Source organism: Macaca fascicularis, chromosome 5 (genome assembly GCF_037993035.2).
Source record: "Macaca fascicularis isolate 582-1 chromosome 5, T2T-MFA8v1.1".
Classification (NCBI taxonomy): domain Eukaryota; kingdom Metazoa; phylum Chordata; class Mammalia; order Primates; family Cercopithecidae; genus Macaca; species Macaca fascicularis.
Genome location: NC_088379.1, coordinates 187,718,466 through 187,724,936, shown reverse-complemented (window position 1 = coordinate 187,724,936; position 6,471 = coordinate 187,718,466).

The window sequence follows — 6,471 nt, the reverse complement described above, 5'->3', positions numbered from 1 at the left end:
TCCTTTGGAGAGCAGAAACGGCCTCAGGACAACAGTGACTGCAGTTAGTACATTTTGTTAACTCTCAGATCTATTGTGTGTGTGTGTGAGTTTCTTTCTTTTTGTCCCTTGTAAACAATTTCAGTTCCATATTTTTTAATTTTACCTATTTCTTCTTTGGCTACAACTTGAGGCAGACTTTACTCCCTTTGAACATGGACTATGGACAACACCCAGCAGTTGTATTTGTCTTGTATATAAATATTTCACAAATGTTTTGCCCCTATAATCCATAAGAGGCCTGAACCAGGCTATGTAGTGGGTGCCCAACAAACATGACTATGCTTCCCAGTGTACAGGACTTTCACCTCTTCTCTGAGCCTCTCTACAGCACTGTGAAGAAAGCAGGGCAAGGCCAGGCATGGTGGCTCACACCTGTAATCTCAGCACTTTGGGAGGCAGAGGCAGGTGGATCACCTAAGGTCGGGAGTTCAGGACTAGCCTGGCCAACATGGTGAAAACCCATCTATACTAAAAATATACAAATTAGCTGGGCTTGGTGGTGCACACCTGTAATCCCAGCTACTCGAGAGGCTGAGACAGGAGAATCGCTTGAACCCAGGAGGCGGAGGTTGCAGTGAGCCGAGATCGCGTCACTGTACTCCAGCCTGGGCGACAGAGCGAGACTCCATCTTAAAAAAAAGAAAAAAGAAAAAGCAGGGCAAGCATTAATGCTGCTTCCCAAGAGGAGAAAATGGCACAGATATGAAGAAGCAGAAACAAGTTCATTGTTGTTAGGAGTAGAACTAGAATGTGACCCTTGTGACCTCCCTTTGCAGCTTCTCCTCGTTCTGACGGAACCGGCACAGATCAGAAGGTACAGTAGGTAGAGCACACCACGCTTTCCCAGAAACCTCCAGGTCTTACTGGCTTCTGCCCAAAACAGTCACACCAAGCGTAGGCTTTGAGTCCCCACAGCAGAGGTCCCTAATTATGAGTTTCTAAATTCCTAGGATGTTGTTTATGGATGGGTGACACGTGACCCTCCAAAATCATGTGCCAACTGTGTGTGTCCATGTTCCAGGGACACTCCAGAGCTACCAGCAGATTCTCAAAGGGTCCCTCACATGCGAAGAGCTATCACCTAGGTCAATCTTACACCTAAAGCCCTTGAGGCTTCTTGATTTCTAGTCTTTGCTCCAGGAAGAGATGCAGATGATGAGTGAAATTCCAGTATTTCAACTCCATGAGATGATTCTCTACACTGGAACTTTATTAGAATAAGCACGTGAGAAATTCCTAGCCTGCAGGAATGTGGGGGCCATGCTTGCTGTCATCAGGGTACACAGGAGTTACTGTGGATAATGGATGAATCAACTCTGAAAGAGAGAAGCACAGTTCAGTCACTATCGGTGAGCCTCAAGCTTTGGCTTATGTAAGAAGCTGCTGGAGAGCTTGAGAAAGCTTCAGATTCCCAGGCCCCATCCCAGACCTACGGACTTGAAACCTCTGAGGGTGGAATCTTGTCATCTGTATTTTAAATGACAACCTTGGGTAATTCCACCAGTTGTCCACACTAGGAGAACAAGTGCTGTAAAGGGTACTATTTCTTCATGTCAGGAACATCTCTTCCTACATATAAAGTAGTTTAAAAGAAGTTTAATTTTTCTTTTTCTTTTTCTTTTTTTTTTTGAGATGGAGTCTTGCTCTGTTGCCCTTGCTGAAGTGCAGTGGGTGATGTTGGTTCACTGCAACCTCTACCTCACGGGTTCAAGTGATTCTCATGCCTCAGCCTCCCGAGTAGCTGGGACTACAGGCGCGCGCCACCACGCCTGGCTAATTTTTATATTTTTAGTAGAGATGGGGTTTCACCATGTTGGCCAGGCTGGTCTCAAACTCCTGACCTCCGGTGATCCACCTACCTCAGCCTCCCAAAGTGCTGGGATGACAGACATGAGCCACGGTGCCTGGTGGAAGTTTGAGGAATTTAAGAAATTATTATTAATTTAAGTAAAAAACACACAAGGGCAAATGCACAGCATAAACAAATAGTGCAGTGAATTATCACAAGAAAATACACACGGGTAATCATCACCCACGTCAACAAAGAGAACACACCCCCTGCCACCCCCCCACTCACTTCCTGATGGAGATTCCCTCTGTTCGCTCTGCAAGGGCCCCTTGTTTTCCCATTGTTTAATTTTTAATAAATCGAGCCTTACACTATTATTTTGTGCTTGTGGCAACAGGTTATAGAAGCCACACAGTTATTTTAACAGGGATAATCTAATATGATGAATTCCTAATTGGATATTACAGAACAGAGAGAAAGAGACACTGGGGTATGGAGGTAGCAATGTCGGGTGCAATTACCACCTCTAGGACTGGGCAGACAAAGAGAAGAAGTTGGAACTATTAAAATTGAGAAGAGCGAGAGGAGGGATGCTGTGCAGGCAGAGCCCAGACCTCCAAGGGGATGCAGTGATGCTTTGTGTGTGATGGAGGAAAAGCCGGAAAACTGGAAAACAACCCATGCTCCAGGAAGGAACCAGTCAGGTCTTCCTCACAGCCCTGCAATCTCCCTCTGGTGCCCCCTATTGGTAGAACCTCGCAGAGAGACAGCTAGAAAAGCAGAAATGTGCTTTGCAGCGTCCTAGTCTCAGCATTGCCAAGCAGAGAATGAAAGGATGGGCTTGAAGCAGAAAAGCAACAATTAAATAACTGGCACAGTGTCCCTAGCTCAATATGATCTTTGTGAGATTCATCCATGTGACGTGTACCAGTAGTTCACTTATTTTTATTGCTGAATAGTATTCTGTTGTATTAATACACCATAATTTATCACTTTATTGTTGATGAACATTTGGGTTGTTTCAGTTTCTTGACAATGATGAACAATAATAGAAAGATGTTTCTTGGCCGGGCGCGGTGGCTCAAGCCTGTAATCCCAGCACTTTGGGAGGCCGAGGCGGGCGAATCACGAGGTCAGGAGATCGAGACCATCCTGGCTAACCCAGTGAAACCCCGTCTCTACTAAAAAATACAAAAAAAAAAAAAATTAGCCGGGCGCGGTGGCGGCGCCTGTAGTCCCAGCTGCTCGGGAGGCTGAGGCAGGAGAATGGCGTGAACCCGGGAGGCAGAGCTTGCAGTGAGCTGAGATCCGGCCACTGCACTCCAGCCTGGGTGACAGAGCGAGACTCCGTCTCAAAAAAAAAAAAGAAAGATGTTTCTTGGTGCACATGTGTGCACGTTTCCGTGTGCCCATGTCTAGAAATGGAGGATGGGTCACAGAGGATGTGTATATTAAACTTCACTAGATCAGGCCCATTGTCCAAAGAGATTCTGCCAGTGTGTACTACCACCAGGAGTGTAGTGGACTTGTCAGCTCCTACTCATTCACATCAGCTCTTGATGTCATCAGTCTTAAATTCTAGCTATTCTAGCCAGTCTGATAAGGACAGCGATATGTCATTGTAGTTTTACTTTTCTTTTCCTAATGACTAATGACCCTGAGCACATTTCAAACACGTTTATCAGCCATTTTGTGCCCTCTTTTGTAAACTGTCTGCTCAAGTATCTTGCAAACTTTTCTGTAGGACTGTTTCTTATTGATTTGTAGGAATTCTTTATATGTACTGAAGATTACTTTTATCATTTTCATAATATGCTCTTTCTTTGCTATAACTTACCTTTCCCATTCTCTCAATGAAAAAGAAAAGTTCTCTCTCTCTTTTTTTTTTTTTTTTTTTTTAAAGACAGAGTCTTGCTCTGTCGCCCAGGCTGGAGCGATCTCACCCAGGCTGGAGTGGCACGATCTCTGCTCCCTGCAACCTCTGCCTCTGGGTTCAAGTGATTCTCCTGCCTCAGCCTCCCCAAGTAGTGGGGACTGCAGGCAGGCACATACCACGCCCACCTAATTTTTGTATTTTTAGTAGAGATTGGGTTTTGCCATGTTGGCCAAGCTGGTCTCGAACTCCTGACCTCAGGTGATCCACCTACCTTGGCCTCCCAAAGTGCTGGGGTTACAGGCGTGAGCCACCACACCTGGCCACAAAAGTTCTTAATTGTAGTAAAATCTAATGTATCATTTTCTCCTTAAGTGCTAATTTACATTAGTACTCTTTGCATCTTTTAAATAAGACACAAAGAGTCTTTTAAATAAAGACTTAGTCTTTTCCAAAGACAAGGTCATAAAGGTGTTTTCTTAAATTTTCTTGTATATCTGCACCATCCAATGCAGTAGCCACTGATTATATATGGCTGTTTCAATTTAAAGTAAAGCAAACTGAATTAAATTAAAAATGCAGTTTTTCAGTCACACTCACCACATTTCAAATGCTTTGTAGCCATATTGACTAGTGGCTCATGTCTTAGACAGTATAGAATTATAGAACACTTATACCATCACAGAAAGTTCTATGAGACAGCACCGATCTAGAAAATTTATTGTTTACTTTTCATATTTGGGTCTGCAATCCAGCTTGAGTTAATTTTCATGTGCATGTTTAGTGGTAGACAAGTTTTAATTTTTTCCATATGAATCTCCAATTAATCCAGCATTATTTATTCTTTTCCCTCTGCTCTGCAGTGCTAACTTAGTAATTTATCAAGTCTCCATTTGTAAGTGGGCCTGTTTAGAGGTTTTCTGTTCTGTCCCATTAGTCCGTTTCTCTACCCTTGTGCCAAGAAGTACCAGATGGTCCTAATTACCAACCTTTAAGATGCATCTTACTATCTAGGGAAACAACTTTCCCCAGCTTGTTCTTCTTCAGCTATGTCTTGGCTATTCGTGGACTTTTACACTTCTACATATATTTTTATTGTATTTAAAACTTCTTTTAACTATTTGAGAGTAAGTTGCCCCATCACCACTGAATACTTCAGTATATTTCTACAAACAAGGATATCCTCCTATATAACCAATGGCCAATCAAAATCAGGAAATTAACATGAATACATGACCACCATCTAGTCTTTGCATCTCATTCAAGTCTTCTCAGTGGTCCCAAGGGTTCAATCCAGGATCACACACCGTGTTTAGTGCTATCTCTTTAGTCTCTGTCAATCTAGAACAGTTCCTCAGACTTTTCTTAAATATAATGTCCTTAATACTTCATGAAGATTACGGGCTTCATGAAGATTACAAAGACTGAGGGACTTTGTAGAATGTCCCTCAGTCTGGGTTTGTTGGTGTTTGATCATTATTAGATTCAGGTTATATATCTTTGGTAGAAATATCACAGAGGCGATGCTGTGTTCATGTACCTTCTCAAGTGGCACAGGCTTTTGATCTGTGCTACGATCAGTCAGACTGACTCTGGACACTTGATTAAGGTGGTTTCTGCCAGCTTCCCTGTGGTAAAGATACAGTGGAGAACATTCCCACTTTGGAGTAAGTATTCTTGAAGATGGTATAGTGAGATTCTTAGAATACCCTCTATCTCTATGCATTTTCAATGCGTTCATTTTTTTCTCCTTTTATTTTTCGTTGACATGTAATTAATGCACATATTTATAGAATGGATAAAGAGTGATATTTTGGCCAGGCGCAGTGGCTCACGCCTGTAATCCCAGCACTTTGGGAGGCAAAGGTGGGTCCATTACCTGAGATTGAGAGTTCAAGACCAGCGTGTCCAACATGGTGAAACCCTGTCTCTACTAAAAATACAAAATTAACCAGGCACGGTGGCATGTTCCTGTAATCCCAGCTACTCTGGGGGCAGGCACGGTGGCATGTTCCTGTAGTCCCAGCTACTCTGGGGGCAGGAGAATTGCTTGAACCCGGGAGGCAGAGGTTGTAGTGAGCTGAGGTCATGCCACTGCACTTCAGCCAGGGAGAAAAGAGCGAAACTCCATCTCAAAAGAAAAAAAAAATGATATTTTAATACATGTGTACAATTCATAATGTTAATTAATTTGTATATCAGTTTTGGGACTGATCACTTCCTATTTTACTCAATGGACTGTAATTTGTTACTATCGTTATTTCTTTTGATGCTCAAATTGTTCCAGATTTGGTTGAAGATAGAAAGAAATGTGGACGTCACTGTGGGTGCTGTATGTCTGCATGCATTGACGAGCTCTGTCTCTGGGAGTTTTGGGGAGTAGGGACACTCCAAGAGCAGCAAGCACCAAATCCTCGGCTCTGGTTATTCCCAATTTCGGTGCCTGTGGGTGTATATTGAAAACAATGAGTTCACATCCATCTTTTTCATGGCAATTCAATACCAGGGGGCGCTTGTTCTAGTTTCCCCTTTACATATTTGTAACTCCCTTCTCTGACAGTGAGAAACCCGGCTCCCTTATTCTTAATTAATTAATTAGGTTAGATTAATCCTGCAGTAAATAATAAGTGTCCTGCTATCACTGTCAGCCCTCCTCCTCCTCCTTGCGCTTGTATTCCTTATTTCACTTGGGCACAGGACTGGGCACCCCCTGCACCAACCGAATATCCTCCTCACCCCTTAGGCTGAGAGCAATGCCAGGCCCCCG